The following is a 14058-nucleotide window of genomic DNA, read 5'->3' as shown; positions in this document are numbered from 1 at the left end:
GTCCGTCTGTCTGTTCATGTACGTTCAAAATCTTTGGCGTGCATCAGTGGTTCTCAACCGTGAGGGGCAGCAGATAGTCAACAAAATGATAAGGTGAGGGGAGTCTCACAGCTTTGTCCAAACGTCCTCCACATACAGGTCTAGGGTCTTTTTTTTAAACCCGCCACCACCACCCCTCTTCAGAGGACAACGTTATTTTTAATTACAGCTTGTGTTTAAGCAACAATCTCCAACTTCATATTCACATGTTATATATACATATACATAGAGGGAAGACTCACACAGATAACAGTGTACAGGGTCAGGACGAGACAAGGCAGTGGAACAGTGGGATTTTATTAAAATTTTGCGTAATCGAGTAATAGTGGATGAGATCGGTTTTTCAGAGCAGGACCGCAATTACAGTTTTGTTGCCGTTGCACTTTGCTGCAAACCACTGATATGTACAATTGAAAGGTTTCTGAACCAAAGATCATCATGTCTACATACAATATAATAGTCAACACTGTGGTGATTTAACTGCTCATAGGACTTTTTATGGTTAGGTAAGTATAGGCAGTGAATGAACTGAGTTGGGGGATTAGGGAAAGTTTGGTACAGGAACAAATCCACAAGGAGATATTATGAAAAATGTACTTAACATATTTATATTTAAACCAAATTATGATCTTTTTCTAACTCCAACAGGTTAGGTTACACTGTAACCTAAACTTAGACACTTCAGAGTTCAGATGTGATGAATCCACTTTACTGTGAGACAAAATAATAATAATAATCAATTATATCTTACTAATACGGTTGTATGTATCCATGGATTAAGAGCAATACAATACAATACACACACACACACGCACGCACGCACGCACACACACACACACACACACACACACACACATGCAGACAGAAAACAGCATACACACACGTGCACTAAAGGCTCTAAATCACATTTGATGGGTTTGGCTGTGATTACTAATCCACCTTCTCTTATCTCACTCTCTCAATCCCACACTTCCATATGCTGGAGGCTGCAGGTCCTCTCACCCTGACTCTCCCAGACTATCAATCATCTGCTGTACCAAACTTTTAAAGCATTCACATGGTGGGCCTGTTGCCCCACAGCCTAGAAGGTCCACTCCAGCTCCTTCAAATAAGAACTCGATGTCACCATGTGTGAACAACAGTATGTCAATGCAGTGATATCGAACCTTGAGGGTGAGTTTTTGCTCTGCTGTAAACTTTTCAGAAGTTTGCTTCAAATTAGGTTGACATTTTATGGAAATGTTGCAAATGGTAGGAAGCGATGGTGTTTGTCTTGTGTTCAGAAAGGCATAAAAAAAAAACTGGGGACCAATTTTTGGTCACACAGAATCATAGTATGACTGTCAATCCTCCAAAGAGAATTAGAGGTTAAAAAAAAATAATAAATCTTTTTTATAGGCCATTATCACACTGATATCCTGTGTGGCAATAGGACTAATAAATAATAATCTATAGCACTTTTCTAGATGCCCAAAGCACTTTACATTATTGACCCATTATTCATTCACTCTCACATTCCCCCTCTGGTGGTGGTAAACTACATTTGTAGCCACAGCTGCTCTGGGACAGGCTGACAGAGGCTGCGGCCTGCAAGGAGGGTGAAGTGGCTTGCCCAATGACACAACAGCCTGACTAGGACAGAGCGGGATTCAAACCACCAGACCTTCGGTTACTGGACGACACGCTGTACCACCTGAGCCATGGTCATCCAATAAATAGCAAAGAACTTTATGAGGAAGTGGATGCAGATGTCTTTCAATTCAATTCAATTCAATTCAGTTCGTTACCTCCGTTAGGAGGTATTGTGATCGCTTGGCTTTGTGTGTTTGCGTTTGTTTGTTTGCGTGTTTGTTTGTTAGCAAGATAAGTGAAAAGGTTATGGACAGATTTTCATGAAATTTTCATGAAATTTTGATACTGGCAGAAGGAAAAAATGATTAAATTTTGGTAGTGATGGGGGAGGGGGGGGGGGGGGGGCAGGTCTGTCTTGGCAGAGGTCTGCGCTCTCCGAGTGCTTTTCTTCTTTTTATTTGCAGAGCCCTATATCACAACAAGGTTGCCTCACAGGGCTTTACAGAATTAAACATAAACAGTGAATGAAAGAAATGACAGGCCAACCATCTGCCAAAGAGCAAATTAGCCGGAAAAATGAGGAAAAAGTAGCTGGAAAATGGAATTGACATTAAAATGAACAAAGAACTCAGATGAGATCTCTGTCCAAAAGAGGACAGTCTGAGGAAAGGCTAAAAAAAAAAAAACCTGCGCAGAACCCTCAGGCTCCTAGGCCTCTGGTAGTAGTAAGTAAGTAGGGATAGGAACAGAGAACCGGTTCTTTTTGAGAACCGGATCCCAGTAGCTCCTTGGAATCGTTTGCCTGCCTGCTTAACGATTCTGCTCATCGATTCCGCCTTCGTTGCGCATGCACGATAACATCACGTGTACGCTGCATTGTTTTGGTCAGAACGTAGCCAACATGGCGTTGAGGCAGAAACGGTCTAAAAAGACGACACCAGGTCCAAACAGATGACGCCAGGTCCAAACAGATGACACCAGGGCCACTGGAACACTGTCAAAGCTTCCATTTGTTCTAAAGGGTGGAATCCCTCCAATCTGCTCAAACATTTGTCCACAGCATGTGATTCATTTACAGGAATGTCAAGTATTTGATATGCTACTTAAGCAGCGCTTGTGAATGTAAAGGCAGAGTGAACACCAGGCCGTCATCCGGGCCCAGTTCCGGTTCCGGTGTGGGCAACAAACGTCGTACCCAAATACAAGTTTCTGAAGGTAGGGGAAAGGAAATGAGGTGCACGACAACGGGAGCTCAGCCGAGTTGAACCGGTTCCATGTAGTGGAAATGCAGCAATAGTGGAATTAGTAAAGCGTTTAGTTTCACTTTCACTGCACACCCCCCCAAAACCGGGCCCAGTGTCATCTGTTCTTATTATTTGCACATACTGTATATGTTTTATTTTCTGTGCAGAGATGGAAATATAAAAGACAGTTAATGCAAACACACCCATTTGTACTCTTTTATTCCCTCACCCAATGACAATCAAAAAGAGAATCAATAAGGAATCGGACCGATAAGCAAAATCGATAATGGAATCGGAATCATTAAATTCTTATCGAATCTCATCCCTATCAGAAAGTAAGTAAAGTTTATTTATAAAGTGCTTTTCACAGATAAAAATGACAAAGTGCTGTACATAAAATGGATGCAATAAAACAACATAAGAATAATTTTATAATATAAATAAAAAGGATAAATCCATCAACCAGGACCTGAGCCTGAAGGAGACACAACACTGTCCAGGTGCGTGAGAACACAGTGTTTGTGTGTGTGTGTGTGTGTGTGTGTACATCTTCACTGGGGGTTAATTTATCTTGAGCCCTCTGTTTTGTTCCCTGCCCGTCCTTGTTCTGTCTCTCTTGTTTTTTTGTTTTTTTTTTTTCACTGCCAATCTTTTAGTACTGTTCATAAAATTGACCCAGATTGGTTCATGTATTTTCAACGGCAAAAGAGCGCTGGTGTATTGGCATTTGTGTATATTAGCTACCAGGCTACAGTATAAATCTGTATTGATGATATGGCAACCCCTATGGGACAAAGCAGATGAGAGCCAATCCTGTAGCCTATTGACTGGTGTGGAATTGCTTTTGTAATATTGTTTTCGAAGACAGACGACTATGAGGGAAACGAAAGAAAAGAAATAAACTTACAGACTAGGTGTGATTTTTCTGTTTCTTTTATTGTGGGGCTTTCTAGGAAAAAAAAAAAAAAAGGGCTCAGAGGGCTGAAGAGGAGAAATCACAGGAAGAGAAGGAAAATGAAAGAAAGAGGATCAATAAAAAGAGCGAAAGGTGAATGTAAATGTATTGGAAAGTAAAAGAAAATGGTATAAAAAGACAGAAGGAATGAGGAATTAAAAAAGAAAAGCATTAAAAGATATACTCTGTGTTCAGGAGGGAGAATGTAAGAAGAGTGATGTTAGTGATATCTTGAGAGAAAAAGAAGGAAATGAAGTAGAATTGATTTTGAAGTATAAACCCTGTTGTTTTTGTGAGTGTGTTTACTATTCGTCTGTAATTTTACCAAGCATTTGCAACACCCAGTCATATAACTGTTATTGCATCTCTGCAGGAAAATGGGATGCATGGTAAATCAGCAGTTTTTGTTGCATCTCCAACCATGGATCCCTGTTTGGGTACAGATGCAGCCACTGTCTCCCATTTTAACTCTATACTGTGCGTTTATGAGCGGTAGTATTTAAACCAGTGTTTCCTTTCTGGTGGTCTCAGATAACCTCTTAGAAATCTGAAGGATGGTGATGAAATGACTAACAGGAAAGCAGAGAAGAAAAACAAGTCCTACCATACATTTACATTTGTACCTAATGACAGTTTAACATTATTTTATATGAATAGTGACGTCACTGCTAGCGGAAGTCACCGCAGCTCCGCCCACTGAGTGGCAGAAAGAGGGAGATGAGTGACAGCGTTGGCTTCAATACTGATATGAAGCATTAGTTAAGCATGAGCAAACACTGAATTCATTATTTATAAAGCATATTTCTGACATGAATACTCATTAGTATATTGTTTATAAGCACAGTTATAAATGTTTTACTAATCATTCGTAATCATTCATCATTCAGTCATGCAGTTTGTTTGATAATCCCATGTGCTGTGTCTTTCCTTTGTTAGAATAACTGAGACTTTTGTGAGTTTTTAGACATTGCCAACCTTTGAATCTCATTTGTAAATGCTTTATATGGCATAGATAGTGCACACTATAGGTGAGCTCACACCATAGACTTAATTAATGAGTAGTAAGTGCTTTATAACTACCTGAAATAATGAATTCTTGTATTAATATCTGTTTATAGGACATCTATTGGAAAATAAAAGTGTGAGTTAGTATAAAATAACCACTAACATATTCACTAACCGGTAGTACATGTCTGAATAGTGTACGTGCGAGCATAAATGCCCATCATAACTGGTTTGTGAGTGATGCAAAACTAAATTTTTAAATGCTGAATCCATAATTTAGTAATAAGTATGAAAATACAGTCATTAAGCACGTTGTAGATGTTCTTATTAATGAGTAAAACATCTATAACTGTGCTTATAAACTATATATTATTGAGTATTCATGTCAGAAATATGCTTTATAAATGATGAATTCAGTATTTTTTAATGCTGAACTAATGCTTCGTAGTGTGTACTTATTATAAAGTGTTACTGTTTTATTTAATTTCAGTATTAGGTTGAGTTTTTCCAGATATGAATTCAAAATTCTTTTCTTGCCTTTCAAAAGCCATTAACATCCATCAAAAACAAAGGTGATTAATGTTCTTTATTGGGCTTTAAATTTTGCTCTTACAGCCTGTTTTTTTATATTAACTATTAGGCCTGTAACGGTACACAAAATTTTCGGTTCGGTACGTTTTCGGTTTTCAAAGCCACGGTTCAGTTTTTTTCGGTTCGGTATGGGAAGAAAGAAAACCCCTCAAAATGTCTTTAATACATTTATGAATTTTTGAACATTTTTTCCCCCAATTTTTGGACACAATAGAATATAAGAAAACAAGAATAATATAATTCTGCTGCTATAAATCAAATAGAAAATAAAATAAATTATTAATATTACTAAATGTATTTTAAACATTAGTATTGCACTTTTCTCTGACAGGTAGTTTTGAACAAACAAACAAAAATCTAATCACAGTTCTGTCAGTTCACATTCTGCAGAAAAATATCAACCAAAAAATTCTGCATGAAGTGCAACATTAACAGGAGGGTAAACTGGTATTCTGTTTTAACAAACTGGAGAGCAACACTGATAACAAACTGAACCAAATTATTTATTTATTTTAGGACAGCTAACAAACTGTTTAGGCCACTTTGTGTACTTGTGTGTGCGTGTGCAAGGTGTGATTTGTCTGGGGGATGGTTTGTTTGTTGTTTTTTGGTCGGAGCCGGGGGGGGGGGGGGGGGGGGGGGGGGTGTCTGGTCCATAACTAACGTAACTAACGCTGGCGTGAAATGAAAGTTAAACTTTATTTTTATATACTTTCAACGTCCAATGCTGAGTTCTATTCCTCTGTTATACAGCGTGTGTGAGAGAGACACAGACAGAGCTAGTGTGTTTTAGAACTACTGTAGTTCCTCGGGGCCAAACAACGTCCATCTTATTAACGTCTCTTTCCCCGTTGTTGTCTTTCACCTGAACCTGAACTGATCCAAACTGGACTGTACTGATGGTGGAGCGTCTTCAGTCTCTTCCTTCCAGGTTCACATCATATTTGTTACCTCCGCCAAGGAGGTTATGTTTTTGCCAGGGTTTGTTTGTCTGTTTGTTTGTTTGTTTGTCTGTCCGTTAGTGTGCAACATAACTCAAAAAGTTATGGACAGATTTGGATGAAATTTTCCGGGTTTGTTGGAAATGGGATAAGGAAGAAATGATTAAATTTTGGTGGTGATCGGGGGTGGGGGGGCCCACGGGGGGGGGGGGCACTGATCAGCCTTGGCGGAGGTCTGCGCTCTCCGAGTGCTTCTAGTTGTTTGTTTTTAACCTTATATCAGCTGCTATTTCGTATTTCGTATCAATGTGTGCGTCCTTCAATATGTCCGTGTGAAACTTGCATGGATTTAAAGTTCCGCATCAAACAATGTCTTTCATTCCTTTTTCTTTTTGTCATCAGACAGTGCCGTTTTGGTACAGCTGTGTACCAAACCGAACAGGTGTGTACCGAAATGGTTCGGTTCGGTATGTGTACCGTTACAGGCCTACAGTATTAACTATCAGAACTACGGTCTGAATAGGACTTGCAGAATTCTTCCACCTCTCCTAATCAAACATGTTAATCATCTCCTATCCAAAAACTTAACCTTGTCGTCTCTTAAAAAAAATAAACAAACCCTCTTTTCTCTTCTGTATGTCCTACTTGCTGCTTCCTTTGTTGCTGCTTTTGTTGTTTGTTTCACACACAGACACTTACATTTTTTCCATCCAACACTGGGCACGTTAAGACAGAATTACCACCAACTAAAAAATCAAAGCCCATTTGTGTTTTCTCCTCAGTATGACAGAACCACAGATTTAGCCAATCACACACAATGTACTTGAGGCATGGGGTCTGTTTGCAGGATTTACTCTGCTGGAATAAGGGGGAAAATTTCCATCGCCCAGTGGAGGATTACCATTTCCCGTTAACTATGTGAAAAAAAGAAACCCAACCACCTCCAAGCTGTAACTATAGCCTAAGAATGGGTTGGATTTGGTGGCATTTTGTCATTTTAATACCATATCTGCTCTCCCACGTGCATTATTCACCAAAATAGTTTTTCTAACAGCACTACTTCCAAAGGTACTGTGAGACTGCCCTAACACTGCACCCACCCAAACTACCCCCCATTTCCACTTTTATACAGGGCAGGAATTACAGCCCACAGTCTACAAACAGCCAAGGTCACTCATATATGGGCTGTTCACATCAAATAACCAACAACTTCTGAAGTTCATAAAAGTTTTTTGAAATTAAAAAGTCCTGTTACTATTTTTCCTTCCATTTCATTTCCAAAATCCATTTGTGCAATAAACCAAACACTAAAACCTGACTCTTTGTATTTTAACCCATTCAACACTTTACACAGCAAAAATTGTTTATTTTCATTAGCTTTTTCTACACATCCTTCTATTTCTCACTTGTAAGTGCTCTCTTATACCTTATGTTTCAATAATGGAAAAAAAAAAAAAAAAAAGCATTCATTTAGTTAGTGCTGTCAAACGATTAAAGTGTTTAATCAGATTAATCACAGGGTTGCTGGGGATTAATTTCAATTGATCAAGATTAAATGTCATTCATTTTTAATCTATATTAATCGTGTTTCATTTTGCATCAGCAAACAGACTCAAGAAAGAAGGGAATATATATGCACTTAACGTGTTTATTAAACATCATCAGGGACCCTCACCATGTACTGCATCAGAAGTTTGCCTCGATGCCTTCAGGCTGGTGTTATCACACTCCTCAGAGAACCAACAGATATTCAAAATCTTTTATTCCTTCAGCTATCACACTTTTAAACTCTGACAGAAGCCATTTTAGTCATTTTATATGATCTTCTTTGTTGTTTTTTTTAAATATTAGCAAAACCAATAGGGTCTTTTAGTCTTTTAGTCTGCATTGGTATTTATTGATTATTTATTGTTGATTATTTAAATGCATTTATTCGTAGTTGCTTTCAGTTATCCTGTATTTGTGCACTGGTTTATTTATGTTTGACACAATGCACTTTGGATGTGGGCTGATGTCTGTTGTAAGCTGCAAATGAATTGCCCGTATGGGATAAATAAAGTTTTCTGAATCTGAATACCTTCGACAGTTTCAACAAAACAACTGTAAACTGTCCCGTCTTGTGTTTTTTTTGTCCTCGTATTTCCATCTAGAGGGCCAACATGCTGTTTAGTGTCTTCCATCTTTATGGGTTGGTTCTGCCTGTCACTACCGGATCAACTGCCCATTTGTTCATGCACAACCAGGGTGCAATTTGTCAAAAAAAAAAAAGGGGGGGATGTTATGTTTTTGGGGTTTTTTTGTCGGGGTGGGGGTTGCAGCAGTTGTACACATGGGGGTGTGGTCCATAACTAACGTTAACGAACACTGACATGAAACAAAAGTGAAACTTTACATACTTTCAACGTCCAACTCCTGGGTTCTATTCCTCTATTATACAACGGATCTTACACCAAATTTTCACAACTTCTAACCTGTATCCACTGAACACACAGATGCTGGGCCCCAGGAATTTGTCACGTTTACCCCCCCTTTTGTCAGTGCATGGGAACGTTTGTGAATTCTGAGACTGCCGACAGTTCAGTTCAGGTGAACGTTAGTGCCACTAATGTAGGATATAGGTCTAAGAAAACTATTACAACCTGCCTGTTATTTACACTGGTTGATTGTCCCCCCTGAGGATGAAATTCCTTGCGCAGAAGTAGGGATGTAAAACCAGAGGGGGGGGGGGGGGGGGTGATCCCCCCCATCCCCCCCAACAAACTGCACCCTGTGCGCAGCGGTAACTCTACTTGGACAAACTGTCCCAAATGCATTGGCAGAGACGTTCAGAGTCATCCTGTGCTGCAGATGGGTTCATTGTGTTAAAATTTTTAATCAGATTAATCATGATGAATTCATCTGCGTTAACGTGTTCCTTTTGACAGCCCTAATTTGAATACAACCACACCTGGGGTACTGCTGGAGGTAAAAAGAAGTTGAACCCATCTCCATTTTTTTCCATAGCTCTTATCAACATGATAATGTTTACCAAAAAATGTCCCTAAAACCTCTGTCCTGTTCTCTCATCAGGTAATATCCATGCAGTAATAAACAAATTAAATCCAACCAATAGGGGGAATTGATCTAAGGTTCAAAACCCTCTTAGATCAAAACTGTCAAGCAACTCGTGGCACCAGTACATTTATATCGGAGGTCAAATTGCTGAACAGAACAGGGTAAAAAAGAAACACACACATAAAAAAATGTCCCAAAGAAAGAATCTTGACTGTAGTTGCCTTGAACTTGTCATTTATCACAACACTGGGACGTAGTTTTTACCCCTCAGACAACTTCTGGCCGAAGGGGTATTGTAATTGTTTTGTCGTCTGTCCGTCCATTCAACGGCATAATCGCATTATCTGAAGAATGCATCGACACATCTGCACCAACTTTATACTGGGGATGCATCTTGGCATGGAGCAGAAGTCTGTTGAAAATAGGTGACCTTGACCTATGTTTTCAAGGTCAAATGGTCTTGTGCCTTGTACAGTTATAATATCTGAGTACTTTCAAATATAAATACATTGTAAAAAAAAAAACAAAAAATCTGTAATTTAACAGAATTTTCACCGTTTATTTTACAGATTTTTCCTGTATTTTTAAGATACAGGAAAATATCAATGAAATGACAAAAATAGACTGTGATTTTACACGTCAAATGGAAAATAACAGGAAAAAACTGTAACTAAATAACCATAAAATTTAAATTTTTTTAAAGGATTTTTTTCTTTTCTCACAGTAAAATACAGTTAAAATACATTTGCAAATGTATCGTAATTTCACAAATATTTCTTTTCTATTTATGAGATTAAACTGTTAATTTAAAGTTTAATACTGTAAAAATAAATAAATAAATAAAATGAGATAAAATTACTGACAATTAACCTTAAAAGAAGTATTTGTTCTGTAAGTTTAACAAGACTTGTTTGTTAATTGACAAATATCTTGTGTAATTACGGGAGGTTTCACAACAAAAATGTTGAATAAATGTATTTTTGTGAATGTATAACATGTATAAGCACTGATAAACTGTCCAAATACAGTTTTTATCAGTGGATTGTACAACTTGGTCTCATTGAAAATTATTTAGAGATATATTTATAGGTAATTTGATTGTTTTAATACATGTAAATATTCTTTATTAAACATTAAAAAGTAAAAAAAAAAAAAAAAAAAAAAAAAGCAAAATCTCATGTAAAGTTAGGGCAAAAAACTGTAATTTAATTATGGAAAATTAGTGTATTTTTATGAGATGGTTATTTTCCGTTATTTAACAGTATTTTTTGGCACCCCAGCTGTCGGAATATTACCAGTTTTTTATGTTTTGTTTTGTTTTTGTTTTGTTTACACTGTATATATGTAATAAATTTTCCACAAAAACAATCTAATCTGAATTATAGGGCGGTAATTTTCAGCAGAATCTTATACTATATTTGGCTGAGCGGGATTAAAAGTGTGCATCACGTTATGCTCATTATTTTGCAAATATTAAATTCACAGCATTGCACAGAACTTCAGAAATCATCAGACATCTAGACGTGGGGTAAGGCCTGAAACATTCTCCTCTTGTTCTTTTCAATCTTACTTTTCTCTAACAGCCCCCCCCCCCCCTGGTTTTCCCTGAATGTGTTAGTGCTCTCATGTGTTCATGTTGAGACATTCTTCTTCTTCCTGACTAACAAGCCCTCTTTAAGGCTCCCAGGTGGATTTATAAGTCCTTCTGACAGTTTTCCTCCTGCATTAAACTTCCACTGCTTCCCTCAAACAAACCCACACTCAGCTACAGAGTTTGCAAAAATGCATACTTTCCTTGTACGTGTGTATATTGCGTACATATAACTGCATGCATTTTTCATTTGCATCGATTTGTGACAGAAGAAACAAACTCTTTTAGATTTGAGGGCCTCTAACTTATGAAGACGACTTGCTCCTCATACACTCAGTACTAAAAGACGCTCTTGAAAGTCTGTCAGAGGAGACGTGATGACAGGTCTCCTAAACGACGAATGAATCTGACTTTGCATTCCCAATGAGAGTGACTTGCAATTCAAAACCTATTCTGCAGACATTTTACAGTTTTATACTCATTCCAGGAATCAAAAGTAACCAAGACTGAAAACGAGCAGGTACTCAGTCAGTCGGCATTATTATGGAGTACGTGGTGCAGTCCATCAGCTGCAGATGGGGACAGCTGAAATGCTTGAAATTACAGCACAGACAAGGAGCTAATCAGCAATTTTGTGTCTGAGTTTCAGTGGCTTCAGAAGTCTTATTTATGACAGATCATATAAGAGAGGACATCAGCTCAACTTTTTGCAACATACTGGGTCAAAACACAGTAATGTCCCGTCAGAGAGTGAACTTTAACCCTTTCATGCATACTGGTCACTACAGTGGACAGCTATTCTACAACTGTTCTATTCACAGCAAAAACTGGAGAGTTGAATCAACTCCCACAGAGTTGATTGTAACTCTTTTTCAGACTTTCAGAGTCCTAAACTATGGAACGATCAGACAGGCCTCCTCTCTGCCTGTTTTTAAATCCCTTCTTAAAACCCATTTTTCCTCCTTGGCTTTTGAAACCATGTGAGATGTTTGAAGGTATTATCTTTGTTCTATATTTTTATTTGGTAGTGGTTTGTTGTCCTTATTTATCTATTCTATTTATTTGTTTATTTTATTTATATTGTTGGTTTTAATTGTATGTCTTTTAATCTATTGTTGTATTTTATTCTTTTTATTTGGGTTTTATTTATTCTTCTGTATAGCACTTTTTTTTGTTTTTGTACAGTTTCTATGTCTTTAAATCTATTCTGTATTTTATACTTCTATTTTGGTTTTAATTTTTCTTCTGTACAGCACTTTGGTCCTCTGTCTCTGTAAAGTGCTTTACAAATAAAGTTGGATTGGATTGGAGAGTTTATATAGGTCCACACTTTACAGAGTTATATTAACATTCTCATTGGAGTTTAACAGTGCCAGAGTTGCCTTCTTAACTCAGAAACCTGAGTTAACTTATGTACTGATTTTTAAACTTATATGTAAAGCACTTTGTGCTAACACCTTAATGTATGAAAAGTGCTATATAAATAATGATTGATTGATTGATTGATTGATTGATTGAAAGGCTTAACTGATTGCCATTCCAACATTTATCTCAATATGAAATAGCTCTTTGTTTTGGATAATCCATTATGGACCTACTAAAGCAAAAATGAATTTAAAAGTAAAAATGTGCGTCATTTAGCAACACTAATCTGTCAAATTGTCTCTTAAATGTCCTGTCAGAAATTTCGAAGACCGTGTTTTGACCCTACTACAATGTTCTTGCATCATACATTCCTGCACAATAAGACATATAAAGAACACTGAAGCATTTTATCCAACTGAAAGAACTGTTACTGTGGTGAAAATGTATTAAAACACACAGTATGGAATATTTCTGCTTTAAAACATGTAAACCTTTCCCTCCCACTCATGCACAGTGGTTGGAAAACATTATGTCCAGCTTAAAGGTGGGGTACAAGATCTTACAGAATTCCAACTTACAGAACAGTTCATACCTATCCGGCTAACGTTACATTCCCTTGCGATTTATGTTAGTGACTAAACAGTTTACCGGTGAACTTTCCATCCTAATATAACTAATATAGCCAAGCTCTGGCTCTGGCTTTGCTTCCTGTACAAGTGCTTCCAGTCTCTGAGAACGCACGATTCATGCACGAAGAGGAGTATGAGAGGGGGGCGGGACAAATGGCAGTTGAGTTTGATAGACAAATCACCGTTCAACCATTTTGATTGGGGGCTCAAAATGTTTGGATGGTGTTTTTTCAGTCCTGTCTGTTCCACAGGTGACTTATGCTGCGTTTCCACTATGTGGAACTGGCTCGACTCGACTCGACTCGGGTACCAGGTCCTATTCCTGGAGACCGTTTTCTTACAGGATACTACAGACTTTACAGTACCTGGACGTCATAGCGATGCGGCGCGTTACTTCTGTGTCGTCTGCTCAGAGTTGCTGATAAGCTCGCTCGTTGCGTGTTGTCTCATCAAGCTCACGCTGAATTTTTACATCTGAACCTCCTCAACAAACCATGGTGTGGTTTTACAGGCTGTCATCATGTGGATTAACTTACCGCTGTATTTACTGTAAACTTCTGCATCGGTTTTTTGTAAAACAGCAGGTCACAGAGATGACTTTCTGACCAATCAGTGCAGTGTTTACACGTCACCTTTTAGTATCTGCTCCCCAGTCCTGGAACCTTGGCGGAGGTGATACCAAAAAACTAGTACCGGGTACCAGATTCCAGGTCCTTTTTCGTAGTGGAAACGCAAGAAGACCAAGTCGAGCTGAACTGACACCACGTAGTGGAAATGTGGCACAAATGTTTTTATTTTTGTGTTAGAGCATTTAATTAATGGGTTGTAATCGGGGTATGAAGGGGATTTTAAGCAATATAGTAAAATGGCACCCCATCTTTAAGCATTTCAGAGCGTTAGACTGTCCTCATTACCTCAACTCCCGTTTTGAGTGGTCGGATCCACCCCCACTTCTGCATTCCAGCACCTCCCACTTTAAAATTAAGAACTGGGGAGGGCATTTATTTTATCTTATATCCTGTTTTGGTAAAAAGCACATATTTCTTAATGGCTGTGCAGTAAAAAAAAAAAA

The sequence above is a fragment of the Sphaeramia orbicularis genome, chromosome 9 (assembly GCF_902148855.1).
Source record: "Sphaeramia orbicularis chromosome 9, fSphaOr1.1, whole genome shotgun sequence".
Lineage (NCBI taxonomy): Eukaryota > Metazoa > Chordata > Actinopteri > Kurtiformes > Apogonidae > Sphaeramia > Sphaeramia orbicularis.
The sequence above is the reverse complement of the archived record's forward strand: the minus strand, read 5'-3'. Positions refer to the sequence as shown.